This window comes from Bubalus kerabau, chromosome 14 (assembly GCF_029407905.1).
Source record: "Bubalus kerabau isolate K-KA32 ecotype Philippines breed swamp buffalo chromosome 14, PCC_UOA_SB_1v2, whole genome shotgun sequence".
Classification (NCBI taxonomy): Eukaryota; Metazoa; Chordata; class Mammalia; order Artiodactyla; family Bovidae; genus Bubalus; species Bubalus kerabau.
In genome coordinates, this window is record NC_073637.1 from 48,911,569 (window position 1) to 48,934,098 (window position 22,530).

The following is a 22,530-nucleotide window of genomic DNA, read 5'->3' on the forward strand; positions in this document are numbered from 1 at the left end:
GTAGTCCTGGCCTGTTCCTGAGAGAGAGAAATGATTGAGAGGGAGGGGTGGAGAGGAAGAAGAAGCCTTTACTTACACTCCTTCAGGGATGATTCAGGTGGACAGTCTGAATTATGGGTCTTATTGGCAGCAAGTCTGTATTGCCAGAGTGGATTACTGCAAGATGCTTTAGCTGGGGACCACTTTGAAAAACACTCATCAATTACAGTTGGTACCTGGCATAGTAGCATGGAGTACCCTTGATGGCTTTTGTCAAGGAAATTTGAATAAACCTGCTGTGTCTGATCTCATCTAACCACCTCTTCCTTCATGGATGACCCTTCTTACCTTATAGACCTCAGCTGTTGATCCTAGACCTGCCAGTCCAAGCTGTATCAGATCAGATCAGATCAGTCGCTCAGTCATGTCCGACTCTTTGCGACCCCATGAATCGCAGCATGCCAGGCCTCCCTGTCCATCACCAACTCCCGGAGTTCACTGAGACTCATGTCCATTGAGTCAGTGATGCCATCCAGCCATCTCATCCTCTGTCATCCCCTTCTCCTCCTGCCCCCAGTCCCTCCAAGCATCAGAGTCTTTTCCAATGAGTCAGCTCTTCGCATAAGGTGGCCAAAGTACTGGAGTTTCAGCTTTAGCATCAGTCCTTCCAAAGAAATCCCAGGGCTGATCTCCTTCAGAATGGACTGGTTGGATCTCCTTGCAGTCCAAGGGACTCTCAAGAGTCTTCTCCAACACCACAGTTCAAAAGCATCAATTCTTCGGCACTCAGCCTTCTTCACAGTCCAACTCTCACATCCATACATGACCACTGGAAAAACCATAGCCTTGACTAGATGAACCTTTGTTGGCAAAGTAATGTCTCTGCTTTTGAATATGCTATCTAGGTTGGTCATAACTTTCTTTTTTTTTTTTTAATTTATTTTATTTTTAAACTTTACATAATTGTATTAGTTTTGCCAAATATCAAAATGAACCGCCACAGGTATACATGTGTTCCCCACCCTGAACCCTCCTCCCTCCTCCCTCCCCATACCATCCCTCTGGGTCATCCCAGTGCACTAGCTCCAAGCATCCAGTATCGTGCATCGAACCTGGACTGGCAACTCGTTTCATACATGATATTTTACATGTTTCAATGCCATTCTCCCAAATCTTCCCACCCTCTCCCTCTCCCACAGAGTCCATAAGACTGTTCTATAACTTTCCTTCCAAGGAGTAAGTGTCTTTTAATTTCATGGCTGCAGTCACCATCTGTAGTGATTTTGGAGCCCAGAAAAATAAAGTCTGACACTGTTTCCACTGTTTCCCCATCTATTTCTCATGAAGTGATGGGACCAGATGCCATGATCTTCGTTTTCTGAATGTTGAGCTTTAAGCCAACTTTTTCACTCTCCACTTTCACTTTCATCAAGAGGCTTTTTAGTTCCTCTTCACTTTCTGCCATAAGGGTGGTGTCATCTGCATATCTGAGGTTATTGATATTTCTCCCGGCAATCTTGATTCCAGCTTGTGTTTCTTCCAGTCCAGCGTTTCTCATGATGTACTCTGCATATAAGTTAAATAAACAGGGTGACAATATACAGCCTTGATGTACTCCTTTTCCTATTTGGAACCAGTCTGTTGTTCCATGTCCAGTTCTAACTGTTGCTTCCTGACCTGCATACAAATTTCTCAAGAGGCAGGTCAGGTGGTCTGGTATTCCCATCTCTTGAAGAATTTTCCACAGTTGATTGTGATCCACCCAGTCAAAGGCTTTGGCATAGTCAATAAAGCAGAAATAGGTGTTTTTCTGGAACTCTCTTGGTTTTTCTATGATCCAGTGGATGTTGGCAATTTGATCTCTGGTTCCTCTGCCTTTTCTAAAACCAGCTTGAAAGCCACTAGAGCAAGCTGTATATTAATTATTAAAGCCCAGTGCAGGACAGTGACTTTATAAAGTCTCAGCAATGATCAAGACCAACATTAGTATCTGTTAAACCACTGAGTGATTCTGTGGTCTCTAGTCCAAAGTGAAAGGATCAAACTTGAGATTTCTAGATACCTGACTCACATTAAGGTAAAGCAAAAGTCCAGACTTTTTCAGAGTTAATTTGGCTATAGCTGTTGCTTATTTGGGGCTTGCTCAGTGGGTCAGCTGATAAAGAATCCCCTTGCCAGTGCAGGAGATAAAAGAGACGTAGGTTCGATCCCTAGGTCAGGAAGATCCCCTGGAAAAGGAAATGGCAATCCACTCCTGTATTCTTGCATGTGAAATTCCATGGACAGAGGAGCCTGGCAGGCCACAGTCATAGTTAAGAACTACAGCTGGTGAACTTATTCACAAAACAAAAACAGACTCACAGACTTAGAGAATGAATTTATGGTTGCCAGGAAGGGAGGATGGGAGGAAGTGATAGGGAGTTTGGGATCAACATGTGTACTTTGGTATATTTAAAATGAATAACCAACAAGAATCTACAGTATAGCACAGGGAGCTCTGATCAATGTTCTGTGGAAGCCTGGATGGGAGGGGAGTTGAGGGAGAGTAATACAGGTATATATATGCCCGAGTCCCTTTTCTGTCCACCTGAAACTATCATGACGTTGTTAATCGGCTGTATCTCAATATAAAATAAGACGTTTAAAATAAAAAAAAGAACTAGAATTGAGTAACCACAAATAATAAAAAATGTGTTTACTCATACATCTCATAAAATGGAAGAATATCCATGTCATATCTTCTTTCTCATAGCTTCCTGTTCCTTCATCTCATAGCTGTTCTACACAGGGGAATTCTCCATATTCTCTGCCCCCAGTCCAGACTACTTACTTTCTTCTCTGTGGCCTCCCTTCAGCCTTGGTCCTTACTGTGTGGACTGACTTAGTTGCTTTGGCTTAGTCCTTCCTCCCAGCTTCTCTTTCTGGGCCTACCCCTCTGCAGCCATATCCCAGATTCTGCATGACAAATGTTCTAGTACCTGGACTGGGAAAGACTCCCGAGCAGAAGAGGTGAAATAGAGGGGAAAACAGGAAACACACACTCCTAAAGCTTGTTGCAGTTGCACATGGCAGAGTTGATTACATGAAATGAGTGATGTTTCTCGTTTCTTAACTTTAAAATCATTTAAAATGCCTCCCAGGTAGTTTTCTGATTTGGAAAACCACAGAAGAAAAAAAAAGAAAATATGTAATGCTCTCTAGAATTCTTTTGTCAGAGTTCTGCTTCAAATTGTGGAAACAAATTTGCCAGTGAATCTGATCCTGGATGTAGTTTCATGAATAGGAAGTCTGTCTCTTCTATCTGCACTCAGAGTTGATGGGCTCCTGTGAATCTTCGCACCTGTGCTCACCAGGCAACGTGCTCGACACGGGTGAAATGGGAATGTAAAGCTACAGCCCATCTTGAGGACCGACTGCCTGATGGACAGACAGACAGAGGGATGATTGCAGCATGTGAAGAAAAATGTACCAGTGGGGTTGTATGTATCGGGCAGTGGGAACACAAGGTGGAAGCATCGACATTTGTCTGCAGGAGGTGAACCTTAAATTAACTCCCGCAAAATGAGTTGTTCTGCATTACACAGAAAAGGAAGGCATGAGAAGACATAAGAGGCTGGAAGAAATGTAGCTGAAAGAAAATAATTGAAACCAAATGTGACTGGCCAGGTTCCCTTTAGTCTACACAGTAAGGGATCTTGGTTTTCCTCATGGGGAGTTCAGAAACTTTTGAATCACTTCCACAGTCACCATGGCAGCGGTTCTCAGTGTGGCCTGCTGGCTAACTGGTAGGCTCAGGCTCAGGGGCTCAGAGGTTTTCTTCTTGCTGGTAGAGCGCCATTGGACAGTGCGCCTGGCTTCCCTGTGTATCCGTTTTCTCATCTATGAAATGAGGATATCCCCTTTCCCAGGGTTGTAGTGAAGATTTAATTCATCCCCTAAGACATTTAGAGCTGTACCTAGCATAGGTATTAGAGTGAAAAAAGAAAAAAATGAACTGTTTTGTGCATTCTCTTTCAACCATCAATAAATGGAATGTTCTGCAACATTCCAAGGTTTGATCTTCAAACAAGGTTGGCCTTGGGAGTAATTAGGTCAATCAGACAGCTCTCTGTATGTTGCAAGAAGGGTCATGTCAGCTGTCCTCTGTTCTGCCATGTCTCCCCTATTTAGGAACGTTGTGATACCTGCTGCTTAAACATTACTAGTGTCTGAAGATAGTTGACAATTAAATCAGTATTAAACACTAATATCTGGATGTAATAAAGTTATCAGAGATGAGGACATAGCCTAGAGAGGATGGGTCACAAACCTGGTAAGCTGCAGGCACATGAAAAATAAAGGAATAAAATTTAATTTTTGTGTGTAGCATAATATATGATTTAAACTTTGTTCACAATATAAATATTAATTATTCTTTATGAAACACTTTAACATGTTATCTCGTTAGAGAGTTAAATTTATCTTAAGAGATGTGGGTAGAGCATATTTCACTATTAAGAATATATCCAAAATAAGAAAATCAAGCCACAGGTGAATACTAGTCTGGCAACTTTTTTTTCAAGTGTCCCTTCTCTGTATGTAGCTCTACAGCGTTTTTATTGATAAGGGAGGAAAAGCCTAAAATCCACTTTGGAGAGTTTCTGGTGGTGCATTTGCTATGAAAGTGAAAGTGTTAGTCACTCAGTCGTGTCCGACTCTTTGCGACCCCCTGGGCTGTAGTACACCAGGCTCCTCTGTCCATTCTCCCATGGGCAGAGGCAAGAATATTGGAGTAGGTTTCCACGTCCTACTCCAGGGGATCTTCCTGACCCAGGGATTGAACTTGCGTCTCCTGCGCCTCCTGCATTGGTAGGCATATTCTTTACACACTGCACCACCTATATTTATCAAGAAATTGTAGTCACTGGTAGTATCTGCTGCCTAGGGTGGAGAACTTGCTTGGATTGTATATATTATTCACGGTTACAGGCTAGCCTGTTATAACAAGGCTTCAGAGTCTCTACCTTATGTTTGTAGACACATAACAACAACGACAGACAAAGAAATGGACTCAGAATTTATTTCATGAATATTTCTGTAGCCTAAACTGTGTGTAGAGTCACCGTGGAGTGACTCAAGGGCCTTACAGATAAATTGAGGAGGTGTAAACTGCACATATAAAGAGTTCAGTAAAATAAATGATGAAAGAAAATAAAACAGATGAAAATATCTTTAGCTAACATACTTTCTAAAGCTACTGTGAGTTAAGTGGTAATGAGTAACTGGCAGACCATCTCATAAACTCAACTCCCACTTTAAAATATGTACCCTATACTCAGGAGGCTACAAATCTCTTATGACTGAACAAAACCCTTATAGAATAAGCATGTGCAGAGAAAAGAGAGACCTAGATGAAGACACTAGAACATAAGCTCCATGAATTCAGGGGAAAGACTTGAATTATTTGCTGAATCTCCAGGGCTTAGTATAGTACATTAGTAGATGCTCAAAAAATATTTGCTCATTTAATGGGTGAGTGGATACATGGATGAATGCCAGAGACAGTCATAGAAATCAAAGAGGATATTATAAAGTACTCCAAGATGGTACAGTGTCTTTTCATGTTTTTATTCTCAGCATGTAGCACATAATAAGTGTTCAATAAGTGTAGTGGAAGGAAAGGAAGGAAGATGGGAATGAATATCATAGGATGATAAGACTGAAGGGAAATTTGTAAAGTTTTTGGCCTTTCACTCAAGAAAAGGTCTGAGTATGGAGCTAATCTAATCAACCAATCAAACAAAAAGCCTCATAGAAGTGACATTTAAAAGTGTTAATCAGTCTAACAGAAAGAAGTAAGGGGCTAGAGTTTGAGAAAGAGTTCTGAACTGAAGTCAGTTTGAATCCTAGCTTTGCCAGTTTCTCCGTCTATTACCTTATACAAGTCATTATACTAGGGTCTCAGTGTTCTCATCTCTGCAAGGGGAATTACTGTGCTACAAAATTTTTATAAAGATTAAAGGTAGTGTATCAAAAGGTGTTCAGTAGCATAGTAAATGTTTATATAAAGAAAGAAATTCCTCAAATATGTTGAACTGCTAAATATTAATAAATATACTAAGGAAAAATTTTCTTTCCTTATTCTCTAGGCTAGAATACTGGAGTGGGTAATTTTTCCTTTCTCCCAGGGATCTTCCCAACCCAGGGATCAAACCCAGGTATCCTGCATTGCAGGTGGATTCTTTACCAGCTGAGCCATAAGGGAAGCCCAAATGTTAATAAATATGCTAAGGAAAGATTTTTCTCTGGAATATTTTAGAAGGAGAAATGCTAACTAAAATTACAAGTATCTTGTCTTAAAATGTAATTTATGGAAAACCCTAGTTCTTTTGATCGGCGGCTTGTCCAAGAGGGTTTTGCATACTAGTGAAAGTGCTTAAAAAATAATATAATGTGATAGTGTAAATTACCTGTCACGTTGTGCCACAAAAATTCTTCAATATTTATTAAAAGCTCTGATAACTGAGAATTCAAGAATTGTCAAGAACACTCATTGAGGGTATAGACTAGTGGTCGGAGGACTTTGGCTGTCAACTCCAAAGCCAAACTTTCTCTCCTGGTTCAGATTACTGGGAAAACTTGGAAGGAATGGCCCCAGCTGCTAAAATAGATGCCTAGGGTTTCAGCAGGAAGTGTAGACATTAGTGTCTGTTTTGATGTGCTGTCCTGTCTGAGTTCCAGGATAGGTTTTTTTTTGGAGAGTCAGTAATAGAAGGAAATGAGAAGCCTGTCACAATTAACAGCCCAGGAGTCTCTAGGGGTTGTGTCAAGGGTAGCCTTCAATCCTGCGGGGGTTACAGCTATGCCAAGAGAAATGTAAAGTTTTAAAAATATTAAATAAATGAGAACAGTCCTTTTAGTTTCTTATACTATACATAATGCCAGCTCTGGGCTCAGGGACAAATCCACTGACAAGTGATTAATATCAGGGAGAACCACCCAAATCCAGAGACATGCATAATTCTGCCTCCGTCTGTTCTTGGTTGGCAATCACTTGGATAAGACACAGTCACTTGGATAGGATATACCAGCCAGGTCAAGTGTGGCCATGGCAAAAGTTGATTTCCAGTTATCCTTGCCAACAGTGTTCTGTCATTTAAGGGATCCCAGTGGGGTGGGAGATTTGTTTTCTAGACACTGCCTTTGGGAGCTAGGATGACAGTTTCTCTCTCTTGACCCTTTAATGCAATATGGTCAAGTCACACAAGAAAATATCCAGGCACCTTGCCCCCAGGTCTCCCTCTGCCTTCTCTGACCTAAAGTAACCCCAGCACTCAGCTAAAACCAGAAACATAGAAAAAAAATATTACAGCTAGCAAGGTCCATTATGGTGATCCAGTTACCTACTCACACTTTGTTTTACAGAGGAAAAAGATGAGGACTTGGGAAGCAATGTAGTCATGTAACTGGCTTGTGATCAGAACCAAACTAAAGCCCCAAACTCCTGGCAAAAAAGTTAAAGTATTTTCCAGCATTCACAGCTTGAGAAGCAGGATGCTCTGAAGATGTTGAGTTGAGTAGCAGAAAAGGAAAATAGGAAAAGCCTACCAAGATAAAGTTTGAGCAAGAGATATTTGCAGACTGAATGCAATTTAAAAAAATAAAAAGAATTTAATATGCATGTGCATGATGTAAAAATTAAAGGAATCTGTTAATGTTTCGTTGTTGTTGTTGTTGAGTCACTAAGTTGTGTCTGACTTTTTGTGACCCCATGAACTGCAGCACACCAGGCTTCTCTGTCCTTCACCATCTCCTGGAGCTTGCTCAAACTCATGTCTATTGAGTCAGTGATGCCATCCAACCATCTCATCCTCTATCATCCCCTTATCCTCCTGCCTTCCATCTTTCCCAGAATCAGGGTCTTTTCTAATGAGTCGGCTTTTTGCCTCAGGTGTCCAAAGTATTGGAGTTTCAGCTCCAAAAGACTGATTCCCTTTAGGATTGACTGGTTTGATCTCCTTGCAGTCCAAGGGACTCTCAAGAGTCTCCTCCAATACCACAGTTCAAAAGCATCAATTCTTCAGGGCACAGACTTCTTTATGGTCCAATTCTCACATCCATACAAGACATTGGGAAAAACCGTAGCTTTGACTATACAGACCTTTGCTGGCAAAGTAATGTCTCTGCTTTTAAATATGCTGTCTAGGTTTGTCATGGTTAACCAAGTTATATGAGAATAGCTCTAAATTCCCTGGGATAGGCTGATCGGTGGAAATATCACACATCCTTTGGTTGTCTATGAAACTGATTCAGTCATCCAGCCAACTGGTCAACCATTCTGTTAATGGTTCAATCCAAATGGTTAACTGGTGGGATATGATGACTATAGCCATTGTGTCTCCTCATCTGTAGGTTCTGGGCAATGCCAACTTCCCCTCCTAGTCCTCTGAGGTTATGATGTTGATATGTACTGTCTTATGTGGTACATCTACAGAGTGACTATTTTAAATGAAAAGTGATAAGGTTTGGCAGTAATCCAATTTTGAATAGGGAGCTTACCACTGAACCAGGTAGGCTCCAGACTAGACAAATCATGGGAAAATGTTCTTTAGAATATTGCCTAAGGTAGCAGGCTTCACGTATAGACTGACTAGTTTAAATCATGGCAGCATCCTTTACTGGGTCTTTGAGCTAGTCACTTAACCTTTTGCTGTGCCAGTTTTCTTATCTGTAAAATATAGGAATAATAATTCTCCCATCCTCAGAACACTGTAAGGATAAAATTAGGGAATATTTACAAAGAGCTTAAAAGAAGGTGTAACACAAAATAAATGGCTAATGTTAAGTGCTAATATTATTAATCAATTAATGCTAGTGGCTAACATTAATATTATTTAAATGTAGAAAACTATGTTGACATAAGGCAATTACAGATGAACATGCTATATTCTTTAAACATGTATGCAATGATATAGAAAAATGATATAAAATTATTAGTGGTAATCGTAACATTACTAGAAGCAGTGATTGAAGAAATACTTTCTGGCTGTCTTTTGGGTTATTCAGTCTTCTTAGGACAACAGGTAACAATTAGCTGGAAACTTAGCATCATCTGGCTTTTTCCTTGAGGTTTAAGCAGAAGGTAGCTGACTCACTGGTTCAGTGGGCACAACAGTACAGAGGCAGATACCATGGAGCCTCTGCTATAAGCTCAGAGGTGGAAGAAACAGGTCAAATATGGTTCCTGTCGCCCAGGTGTATATAGAATAATGAGGGAAAGAACGTTTACACCACTGGCTGTAATCCAAAGAGTAAGAACCATACTGTTTTCTCGGAGAAACCCACCTTTGGTTCTTTTAACTACACCATCTGCCCCGATGGTTATCCTCCCTTCTCTTTCTCCACCTAGTTTAGGAATCCTTACTGTACATTGACAAACCGCATGTTCTTATCTTTTGTAGCCTTTGTCGTCATTGTAATTTAAAAAATATATTTTTACAATTTAAAGTTTAAAGTTGTCTCATCCCACTTGACAATAACTTACCAAAAGCCGAGACCATATCTTCCCTTCTTGCTGCTAAATCTTCAATCCTTAGCACAAGGCCAAGTGCAAAAGTACTTTATAATTTTCATTGAGAGAATAAAAGTGGGGGGTTCTGAATAGTAGGACTGGGGAAAGGTCCACAGGGAAGGAACTGTGTCTGAAGGTAGCACAGAGAGATACCATGGAGGAAACACAATTCAAACCTTTAAAACCAACTGCCTGTTCCCAAATAACTGTCTGACTTGTTCCTACCACATGGGCCCTTGTTTACTTGAATTGTGTAATCATTCTGACATTTTGGAGAAATATTTACTAGACAAAATAAGCCTACAGCTCCAACTGGGTCAGGCATCTGAATTCAACTGTTATTTCCTCCAGTCAGGAGCTCTGCACATGTAACTACATTCACCTGAGCATCAGCATCCACATCGACATGAAGTAGCACCATCCATCCCCACTGAGCTGTCATGGAGACTGAGCTGGTACATGAGGGGGAATCCTGTTGTCAACTGCAAGCACATATGAGCCCTGCTTATTAGTATTCTTGGCCATAACTGTATTTGCAAAAGTAATAACCACAATGAAGCAAACAGCTCCTAACAACTGCCTGTCATCAAAGGAGGTCCCGTAGAAGTCCCAGCAAGTGGCAAGTTGATGTGCTTTACAAACCCAGGTTCTCAGAGAACCTAGGAAGCAGCTTCTCGGCAAGACAGGAGCATGCCAGCTTTCCGTCCCTCTGAATCTGTGCCAGGTCTGATGCCTGAATTTCATGGATGAAAATAAAAGCATTGACATTAAATATGTTGCCAGGAATCAACAACCTATTCAGGGTAAGATGTGGCACAGCAGTCCCCAAACAATATGTGTTTTTAAAAATATGTTTAAAACTCCAAGTGCTTTGTGTGGCTGCTTTGCAAAATCACTAGAGCTGAAGTATTTGTATTTTAATGTTTATCCCCAAACTGACCTGCTGTTTTCAAATTGCCCAGGAAAAGAAATGTTGAAAATGGAAGGAAATCAGCACAAGCTACATTTAGAAATGCAGTGTTAGTGAGGCAAGCTGCAGGGTTCTGATACCTTAACAGCACCATAAAATGCTCATAATTAAATAACTGTTTTTTTTTTAACATAGCCATTCCTGTTTTTTCCCCCCAGCCACTTATGTAAAAGCATTTAATGTTCATTCTTTCATTACCAACCAGAGACTCTTGTAAAGAGGTAACTGGTCCCAGAAATTGTTAAAAATGTTTTAATAATGGTGTCCTTTACAAAGGGGAAAATGTATTAGAAAACAAAGTCAGCCTCTAGATACTTCCTGTGGTTATTCTTATTGGCAGTTGGCCCACAAATGATTTCTATGGAAGAGTATTGTGCCATGGAGCTACTACACGAACAAAACTGCTAAAAGCAGTAACAAAATGCAGGCGGATTATCAGTGTCGCAGACACAATGACAGAACAAGAGGCTGCCAGCAGCCGAAACAAGAGTGACAGGTTTGCTGGGGAACCATAAGGTGGAGCAGCTAGGCTTCCAGATTCAGATGGTCCGTGACTTACAATGGTTTGACTTGTGATTTTTCAACTTTGTGATGGTGTGAAAGTGATATGCATACAGTAGAAACCATACTTTGGGTTTGGAATTTGATTTTTTCCCCCAGGTTAGTGATACACAGCATGATACCCTCTTGTGATGCTGGGCAGCGTCAAGATCATGAGGGTAGATAACCATTCTCTGTCCATACAACCATTTGGTCTTTTGCTTTCAGTAGGGTTTTCAGTAACTTACATGAGACAGTCAACGTTTATCATAAAATAGGCTTAGTGTTAGATGATTTTGTCCAACTGTAAGCTAATGTAAGTGTTTTGAGCACATCTAAGACAGTTGAGGCTAAGCTGTGATATTTGGTTACACTTTTGACTTAGGACACTTTCCACTTGAGATGGGTTTATCTGGATGTAACCCCATCGTAAGTTGAGGAAAATCTGTAATTAAACGGGAGGAATAGAGGAAGTGGGACCAAAAACAAGCTAGGATTTATAGTCCTCCTACCATGTACCAGCATAATTCTTACAGTATTTTGAAAGCCTCACATCAACTGTGTGAGATGAATATGTAGCTGACACTGAGGTAGCTTAAGTAACCATCTCAAGATTGCACAGGTAGGAGATGGCAGAGCTGGGATCATGTCTTCTATCTGTGTGACTTAACCCCATTTATTCTCTGTTATTCAGTGAATAATATTGAGAGAGCAAGTTAAGCTATCAGGCTTGAATGAAATGGGGAAGTGTTCTGAGGTAAGTGGAAAGTGCTGTACACTGTCACTTCTCCAAGTATGGTCCTGCATCACTTCACTCAGAATCACGCGAAGACTTGTTAAAAATGCAAAATCCCGGGTCTTTCTACTTTACACTATAGAGTTAGAATCCCTAGGTGTGGGGCTAAAGGATATAAGGATATCCATTTTCCCCCAAGAACATAAAGTGGTTCTCATGCCTAACTGGGAACCAACCATAACCACCAAAACGCCTTACTTTGTTCTCTGTGTTTACCTTAATGGGGGTATTCTCCAAGAAGATATCTCCCATGGCACTGTTTTTTAGTGAAACACATTTGGAGAAACTGGTTTATACTTAATGCAATTACAGACTCCTCTGACTCATCTACTGTGTGAAAGGAAAAGTCCTAGAAATGTGAATTTGAGGTTACTGTAAATTTCTGTGGTATCTTTAAGAGTCATTCTGTAAGTGTTTATGTTCCTATACCCAAATGGAAGATCTGTTTTCAGCTCAAACTCTAATCAGCTAGTAATTTTTCCCACAAGAATGATGTATTTATTAGTTCTCTGTTGCTGTGTAACAAATGACAAAACTCAATGACTCATAACAAAAATCTTATGAATATGAGAGACACTATGAGGAATGAAGAAACCAACCTGAGAAGATTATATATGATTTAAATCATCCAACATTTTTGAAATAACAGAATTATAGATGTGGAAAACAGATTAGTAGTTGCCAGTGGTTATGGATGGTATGCAGGATAGATGAGACTCTAAAGTAGTGGCACAAGGTATATCTTCGTGGTGATAGAGCAGTTCTGCATCTTGATTGCCATGGTGGTTATATCACATACACAGTGGCTAAGATGACATAGAACTCTACTCTAAATGGTACCTGTTTTTGCTTTTGGTTTTGATACTGTGCTAAAGTTAAGACATAACTATTGGGGTGAAGTGTACAGGAGGCCTCTCTCTGCCATTCCCGAAATTTCCTGTGAATATATAATTATTTTAAAATAAAAAGTAAAAAAAAAAAACAAACATTAAAAAACCCATGAAAGTGAAAGTAATAAAAGTCACTCAGTTGTGTGTGACTGTGACTCTATGGACTGTAGCCCTCCAGGCTCCTCTGTCCGTGGAATTCTCCAGGCAAGAATCCTGGAGTGAGTAGCTATTGCCTTCTCCAAGGGATCTTCTCAATCCAGGACTCAAATTGGGGCTCCTGCATTGCGGGCAGATTTTTTGCCATCCGAGCCACTAGGAAAACCCATAAACAGTGATTATTTCTTAGTCCCCATTGATCAGGAATAGAATGGTGGGTGTGTCTGGCTCTGGGCCTCTTGTGAGTTTCCAGGGAAGTGGAGGACTGGAGCTGAGGAATCATCTGAAGGCTGGATTGGAGGATAATCCGCTTCTAAACTCATTCATGTGGTTCTTGGCAGGATTCAGTGCCTCAGGGGCTATTGGACTGAGGAACTCGGCTTCTCACTGGTTGTCAGCTGAAATTCCCCATCTGTTCCTTACCCCTTGGGCCTTTCCATAAGTCAGCTCACAACATGGCAGCTGGCTTTTCTTAAAGCAAGTGAGAGAGAGTGGATGAGTACCTGGGTGGTAGCCACAGCCCTTTTAGAAACTAAACTTGATAGAATCTAAACTCATATTCTCTTCCTTAGGAGTGAGTCAGACAACCCAGCCAACACTCTGAGGCTGGGTGTTACACAAGGTGTAACACTTCTTACATGAAGTGTTACAGGGTGTTAACTTCTTACATGAATTTCTGGGGGTGGGGATCATAGGGACCCATCCTAGATGTTGTCTACCACAGGGCATTTTAAAATACCTTTCTTTTTGACACAGTATGGGGGAAATGATAGGCAGAATAACACTGATCATATTAGAGGAAGAATGACCTAGCTCGAGCATGCGTAGTCTTTCTGAGGTTTATAACTGAGGCAGCCAACTGGTATTTTTCAGTCTATTTAAAGAAGCAAGCCTCCACAGCAATAACAATGTCAAAGACTATACAGGAAGGGATGTCAGTAAGTTCATACACAAATTCATAAGCAAATGTCAGAGATTTCTCACAAACAGTGGTAAAGGCCCTTGATATGAAGAGTAAACATTATGGATATTTATTTCAAGATATGCCTGATTATGCCTTTGTAGGTTGGGGAAGCCAAAACTAGGGCGAGGATAACTGACAAGAATGTATCCCCATGCTTAATTGGCAAAGATGGTTCTCATGGGGACTGGTCTCCTCAATAGGGGGTAGGCCAGTTGTCTTTTTCAGTCAGGTGAGAAACTTCTAAAGCCTTACAGTCTTACTTCTTCTCTAGGTCCCACTGAGACATAAACATACCATTCGCTGTGGCCAGAGTTGAACTTGGACTGAGAATTGGAATAGGGCTGTCCTGCCCTTGGTGGGCTAGGTGGGCCCCTGGTAGTTATGTGCTGTATGCATGGGCTGCTGATAGAGTATTTGTGCTGGTCCCCAGACTTTCCCTGTGTCAACTCCATGGAAAAGGCTTAGTCCACCTCTTTATCCCCAAGATGCTTGATCAACAGTGTGACAGCCTCACCTAACTGTTAGCTATTATAAATGAACTCTGAACAGCCTTCTCTGGAGTATTGCACATTGAGGAACAACTTGCATGTTTTCTCCAGAATTTTTTCTAATGTTGCCAGAAGTATTGGATCTACTATAGTGATCCCAGTGGGACTCGGGAGTGGGTGTTCTCTTCAGTCAGTAGGTGCTGAATGCAATGATAGAAGGGATTTACTGACAAAGGGAAGCAGAGGCATGATAATGATAACAAACGTATGTTTGAGTGTGTGTGTGTGCATGTGATATGCATGCCCCAACTGTCCACCATCCTGGTGGCAATAGTTGGGAAATAACTGGACACTTTGTGGTATAAACCTCCAGCTGTGCCTGGAAATGCCATGTGAGAACTGACCCCTGCTAATCCCTCCAACCACATGAAATACCCCTTTTAGGCTTCACCCTTGCATGTTAAGCTCCAGCCATACTGCTCTGGGTTTAGTTCCTCAGACATGCTAGGGTTTTCTAGTCGTGGGCATTTCCAAATGATGTTACGTTGTGTGTGTCCTTCATAGTTGTCTTTCAAAGCAAAAGTTCTATTTCATCTTTATTATTAAAAATTATAATTACTACTTATAGACCTGTTACATTAAAATTGCACTTTAAATTGCATTTTTGGAGCTACTAAATGCAAATTTAACATGTAATTTTGGGTCCCAAACACACATATCACTGCAGCTCTCTGGTGTAGTGTCCCTCATAGTTTTTAATCACAACTTACAGTTTTTTCACTTGAGTGCTTACATTTGAGGGAGGTGGTTTCTTCCCTTACAGGCTGTGAATTCTGCAATGGTAGGACCATGACCCTCTTGTTTGTTATTATGTTTTGGTGTATGTTAGACATTCAGTAAATAAGCTGAATATATTCTTGAGAATCTCACAAACAGTTTCCATTCTTTTAACACACAAAGGCTGAGGAGTCTGGGCCAGGTAGATAGCTGACCACTGAGTTGTCTTTGCTGGTGTGGATAGGCAATGAGATAGCTGGAAGGTATAAATCAGGATTAGAGACTGACGGGGAATCCTGTGAAGGAGGAGGCTGGACATACATTGTCAGGTGTTTCCTAAGCTAGATTCAGAGTCTCAGCCTTACCTTCCCATGATGGCAGACATGATGGTGATGGGTGTATGTAAAGGCCTGGCCAGACAAAAAAGAAATGACCATTTAGTTAAATCAGACTGATCCCAAGCAATAGAAACTTATTTTGTATCAAACTGTGTTGAGCCAGGGGTGCTGAGATTAGCAGAGCATTTTCAGAGTGACAGCCATGACTTGCGTTTATCACTCCATTGACAACGACAGGCACACCTTGAAGACACTGTGCCTCCTCTTCCAGACCCCTGCAATGAAGCCAGCATCGCAGTGCTGTGAGGACATGAATGTTTTTGGCTTCCTAGTGCGTATAAAAGTTACATTTACACTCTCCTGTAGTCTGCCAAATCTGCAGTATGTCTAAAAACAATCTACATACCTTAATTAAAAATGCTTTATTGCTAAAAAAAAAAATGCTAACCATCATCTGACAACACAGGGTTGCCACAAATCTTTAATCTGTAAAAAACTCAGTATCTGTGAAGGGCAGTAAAGTGAAGGGCAGTAAAACAAGGTATGCCTGTATTATGATCAAAGCACCAAAAACGGAACATACGACAAAAGCTTGAGGGCCTAAATAGTTAACTGCACTATTTTGTTTCCAGAACCGCAAGTGTTAGAAACACCTATTACTGAGATCCGTTTGTCTCAGCTGCTTAACACTGCCACTGGTAAAGACAGTTGTGTATTTTGGAGAAGAAAAGAGAATCAGTTTCCTCAGAGGCCCTTCCTCCTGCTGTCTGTGTAAATGTCTCTGGAGGCTCGAAAGAGCACAATACTTAAGTGGAAATTTCACACTGGCAGAGGCAGCTGGCGCTCACAGTGTCTTTGTTTCTGCCTTTCTTTCTGACACCAGTATTAAATGACATTTCGCAGACCCTTCTCGTTTAGGTGGAGCCACGTGCCCTAGCGTGGGCAGTAGGGAGGCATGCCGTTTCCTGCACCGGTCCATAAAACCTTCCATGCATGATCCTCCGCCTGTGATGTGAATAGGAAACAAACTGTTATTGTGCTAAGCCACGAAGATTGGGGGATATTTGTGACAGCAGTTAGCCTTCCCTGACTAATACAGCCGTTGTTCCAAGAAACAGGGTCTAAAATCAAACATTTTCCCAAAGTATCCGATGGTTCCAAGGTCATGCTTCATTGCCTTGAATACGGGAACACACGGCAGGATGCCCCTAGCTTCTGTCTGCAAACAGAAAACAGTTTAACATAAGTGAGTGAAATGAGTCAGTTCACAGTTGAACACTGTCAGGTAACCCGTGGTTTCATTTGCACATGTGTGTATATCTGTACTCATGTGATGCCAAAATACTGGCGTGATTAAAATGTAGGCATTTCACAGTTTGGTTACAGGCTGGTCAGTCATAATATTTAGTGTGAGAGACATTGTTCTCCTGAAAATGCCCTTTCAGCATTTCATACCCTTGCTTATATGAAAAATACAAAGTCGTCTTGAACCTAAGATTCAGGGGTAGTAAAAACACTGGTAATAAACAAGCCTCTTATTTCAGTGTAAAAGGACCAGTGTTAAGCTAACTGGAGGCAAGTCTTAGCTCATTTTATACAGGAGTAAAGGGCAGCATTTAAAAAACTAAGATCATGGCATCCGGTCTCATCACTTCACGGCAAATAGATGGGAAAACAATGGAAACAAAGAGAAACTTTATATTCTTGGGCTCCAGGATCACTGCGGATGGTGACTGCAGCCCTGAAATTAAAGGACACTTGCTCCTTGGATGAAAAGCTATGACAAACCTAGATAGAGTATTAAAAAACAGAGACATCACTTTGCCGACAAAGGTCTGTCTAGTCAAAGCTATGGTTTTTCCAGTAGTCATGTATGGATGTGAGAGTTGGACCATAAAAAAGGCTGAGAACTGAAGAATTGATGCTTTTGAACTGTGGTCTTGGAGAAGACTCTTGAGAGTCTCTTGGACCATAAAGAAGGCTGAGAACTGAAGAATTGATGCTTTTGAACTGTGGTGTTGGAGAAGACTCTTGAGAGTCCCTTGGACAGCAAGGAGATCAAACCAGTCAATCCTAAAGGAAATCAGTCTTGAATATTCATTGGAAGGACTGATGCTGAAGCTGAAGCCCCAGTACTTTGGCTATCTGATGTGAAGAGCTACCTTATTGGACAAGACCCTGATGCTGGGAAAGATCAAAGGCAGGAGAAGAAGGGGATGACAGAGGACAAGATGGTTGGATGGCAGCACCGATTCAATGGACATGGGTTTGAGCAAACTCCAGGAGATAGTGAAGGACAGGGAAGCCTGGGGTGCTGCAGTCCATGGGGCCTCAAAAAGTCGGACATGACTGAGTGACTGAACAGCATCAAAGGGCAACTGTGTGCTTACCAGGTTGCTCTGTGGTAAAGAATCAGCCTGCCAATGCAGGAAACGCCAGTTCCATCCCCGGGTTAGGAAGATCCCCTGGAGAAGGAAATGGCAACCCGCTCAAGTATTCTTGCCTGGAAAATCCCAAGGACAGGGGAACCTGGCAGGCTACAGTCCAGGGGTTCACAAATAGTCAGACACGACTGAGTGACTGAGCACACATTCTAGGTCAGATTGCCTAGAGATTGAGTCTTACCTGGTGATTCTTGTGTTAAGTGGGTTATTGAGGCTGTTCTCTTAAAGAAACCATAAGAAATGAGAGAATTAAGATAAAGCAGAGAAAGAAGATAGCAAAGATATGGTTCCAGGGGAAGTCCAGCCACATCTGATCTCATGGAGAGCCCTGAAGCATGAGTGATACCACAAAGTTATTTCACCTCGAGGAACCAGTCAGTCATTTACTGTGGACCATCACCCAGGGTGAGGAGTGTAACTTCTCAGACATTCCCATGCAAGGTGGCTCCCACTGACCATGGGAAGTTCTCCAGAGAAGGATATGGCCAGGTATCATCATTAGTCATCATTCACAGTTTTCAGGAGAAGTACACTGCCCTTGTGAAGGGAATGGGAATGGAACCCTCATCATCTTCACTAGTTCCCCGCTTGCATTGTTTAAAGCCACTAGATTCTCACATTACATTTATGCCACTCATGCAGAGCTCCTCTAGGAGTCTCACTGATCATAGTCTCTAATAGTCCAACATCATATCAGTACATGGTGTCTCTACTCCACTGCCCTTCAAGAGTCTCCTCCCTCTCACCCAGCGTCTCTGCTGGTCAAGATAATGCTTGGTAGCGTGACCTCATTCCATGTCCTACAATCTGGTAGGGTTCTAAGCCCCAGGTTCCTAGGCCCTCATCCGGCTATGGTTGCTGTCTTTGCCTGCCGCATCATGCTCAGTTGCTTCAGTCGTGTCCGACTCTATGACCCCATGGAATGTATCCCACCAGGCTCCTAGGTCCATGGGATTTTTTTCAGCCAAGAATACTGGAGTGAGTTGCCATGCCCTCCTCTAGGGGATCTTCCTGACCCAGGGATCAAACCCACATCTCCTGTGTCTCCTGCATTGCAGGCGGATTCTTTACTGTTGAGCCACAGGGGAAGCCCTGATGTCCTTGCCTATTTACAACTAAAACTGAGCACCAAGAGCCCAAAGTGGCCAGACACAATAATTTTAAGTTTAGTGAAATTCTTAATGCTTCCCTAATGGAAAACATTCCCCCTCTGGGAACCAAGACCCTCTATAACCACATGAACTAAAGTTACATGGATAAGAATCACAAACTCCTAACTAGGTCCCTGGGAATAATGGAGACGATGACTGTTTGTGCTGTATTCTGTGGTTCCTGGACCCCTGTGTGTTCTACTGCTTGGACACAAAGCACTGTAGCTCTTTCTGCTCTTGCCCTGGGATTTGATAATTGTTTTTAATTTCTGTCTGGGATGAGAGATTTCTGCCAACTGTTAAAATGTCCATTCTGATTATACATTTGAGAACCACGTAGTACTGTGTGGTTCCATGTTTCCAGTAGACACATTGTGAAATTGTTCTGTGCAGAAGTTCACTTCTTCTTGCCTCCTTGGGAAACCCTGCACTGTTTTGTGTGTGTGAGAGAGAGTTGCCTCAGTCATGTCCAGCTCTTTGCGATGCCATGGAGTGTAGCCAGTCAGGTTCCTGTGTCCATGGAATTCTCTAGGCAAGAATACTGGAGTAGGTTGCCATTCCCTTCTCCAGGGAATCTGCCTGACCCATGGATGGAGCCCAGGTCTCCCACAAAGCAGGTAGGTTCTTTACCACCTGAGCCACCAGGGAAGCCCTCTGCCCTGTTGCATGGACACAGGTAGTGCTTTGGGTCTCCAGGTGTCAGTATAAAATTGAACCCAGCATCCAACAACCCTCAAAGTACTTGGGTATTTTCCTTTCCACAGTATATTGTTACTCAAGGAAATAACTCCAGGTCACATTGGGGAAAGACTGTTTTCTTGCTGTGGTGTCCTAGAGTCCTTCTTCTCCTTTAGTTGTTAGAATCTGGGTTTGAGAGCTATCTCCACTTTGGAAACTGGGCAAAGGATTGTGATTTTTCTCTAAGGCAGCTGACCTCAGTCTTGTGCTTATCCATTCTTGATTTATTTTCATTATCTATATTAAGCAGTATCTTTGCTGATTGTCTGTCTTTCCCTTAATAACACGTGTTCTTTTAGCTATATCTCTGGATCCCTGTGTTCCAGAACCTCCTGGAAGCAGTTCCAGCCTGTGTGCTGGTTAAAGCAGCCATGCCCACCTTCCTTCTGATGGTTCAGTGCTTCCACCTGACCTCTGTCATTTGGATTGTTACCATCCCCACTGCTACCAAGGAGCCCAGCCCTCTACCAGCATGTCCTGCTGTCAGTCCTGTTCTCTAGACACTAATAAGCTTCTCAGCAGTGCTGCTGTGCCCCTCACCAGAGCCTTGGATAAAACAAATTGTTCTCTGAGCCCTCCAGAGGAACATAGTTGTCCGATGCATTCCTGGTCATATAGTGTACATACATTCTTGAATGCTCACTTCTTTGAGCTTTTTGGTCCTTTCTTTTATAGTTTGCCACTGAAATCCAGATATCTTTTCTGCATTTAATATGAACATTACTTTTCCCCAAGCTTCTGAGGGCCATCCCTGCAGTGTATCAGGAATAGTGCCCAGGCTCTTACCAAGATGTTAGGTCCTGTATCAGGAGAGGTGTCCCTCTATTGATATCAATTATCAGCTGTGTATTTCACCTCTCTTGACAACACCCTCAAGATTCTCTCCTAGGCTTATGCTCAGTGTCAGGGTCTAACTTTTTCCCTGTCAGTGCACTGACTTTGGTTTAGGACATTGTGTTTAGGCTGGTATTCAATCTCCTCTGAAGTTTTCCAACTCTTACAATTAGGTTCCGAGCTCAGTTTTTAGCACAGTTGGCCCTCCAGCAACAGATATTCTTTTTGAATATCACCAAAGAGGCTTTCTGATATTCACATCTAGCTTCAAGTAGATGATTAACTAAATCTTCGTTTTTCTCTCTTCACAATGCAGCTACCCAATTCTATGGTCCTTATGGTTACCACTTCCTCAATACCTCTAAGATGTCAGGGACATTACCCATAAACCTGTGTGTGCCCTTCTACCTGTATCACAGCCTAATTATTCAAGGTGAAAAATACTAGTACACAGCTGCACATGCCAGGGACTCTCAATTATCTATCTCTGAGAATGGGGCTTTCATTACCATCCAGAGCTGAAAATGGGATGTTTGTGTAATTAATTGATTAAGGAAGTGCTCTCGGGAGACACCTACAATGGCATGAGGGTGCAGGATATAACAAAGGACGAAGCCAAGCAAAGATGAGGGTTGAGATACAATCAAGTCTAATCTTGTTCCCACAGGGAACTACGGTGACTGAATGACAACTCAGAATTGCTCCACTTTGAGGCCAAGGGGACCAGATTTTTGTATCCTTGAATCATTCTGTCATTGGCCATCTACCGCTCCCAGGGAGGGGTTATGTAACCTCCCAGACGTCAGGTGAGGCAGCTCTTGTAAGCTGAGGACAGTTCTCTAGAAAACCGTGTGCCCCCAGAGGCTGACATTGGCAGAAGCTGGAGGATGGGTACATCAGCCTTGTAAAGGGATCCGGGCAAGGTGCCAACGAATCTGTTGTAGTGAAGGAGGTCGCTGCATGCTGAATGGTCAGAGAAGTTGCCATAATTAAAGAGAGGCTCAGACTCTGTGCCTGAGGACACAGTGTAATGACCACGATTGTTGATGTGCCAATTAGTTTGGTGATGCATTAATTCATTCACCCATTCACTTGTGCGTTTATTCAGCAAATCCACATTGAGTGCCTGTTGTGGCAGACACTGCCCCTCTCGGCACTGGATATACAGCATGGAAATAGAAGATGTGGTCCCTGACTTTCTTAAGGTGCTCTTAGCCTAGTGACAGATACCACTGCACCACCATCTCAATGGAGTTGCACTGTGTGTGGATTAACCAACACAAGTCAAACGGTATACGCTCAGAACAAAAACAGTTTAACGCTGTAGATGGTGCGGGCTGTTTTGCCCAACATCAATTCACTGAATGCATTCCCTGAATTCAGTAGGAGACAGCAGATATGACATGGCTGTTTTCTCAATCACAACTTACCCTAAATAGAAGTTAACCTGCTATGTTGAATATTATTCAACTTAGCCTAAATAGAACTTAACCTGCTATGTTGAATATTATTTACTGAAACTCATTAAAAATGGATTTCAGTTTAATTTTTAAGGTCAGTGTATTCCAACTATCATTTCTTAAACATGAGAACACAGCTTATGAGTGAAGGGGTCCAAATTTCTGGAATCTTTTGAGTAGATCTGTTGCATGCAACTGGATATAAAATTTAAGCTGGATCTGGGTGTTCTTTGGAAGGAATGATGCTAAAGCTGAAACTCCAGTACTTTGGCCACCTCATGCGAAGAGTTGACTCATTGGAAAAGCCCCTGATGCTGGGAGGGATTGGGGGCAGGAGGAGAAGGGGACGACAGAGGATGAGATGGCTGGATGGCATCACCAACTCAATGGACGTGAGTCTGAGTGAACTCGGGGAGTTGGTGATGGACAGGGAGGCCTGGCGTGCTGCAATTCAT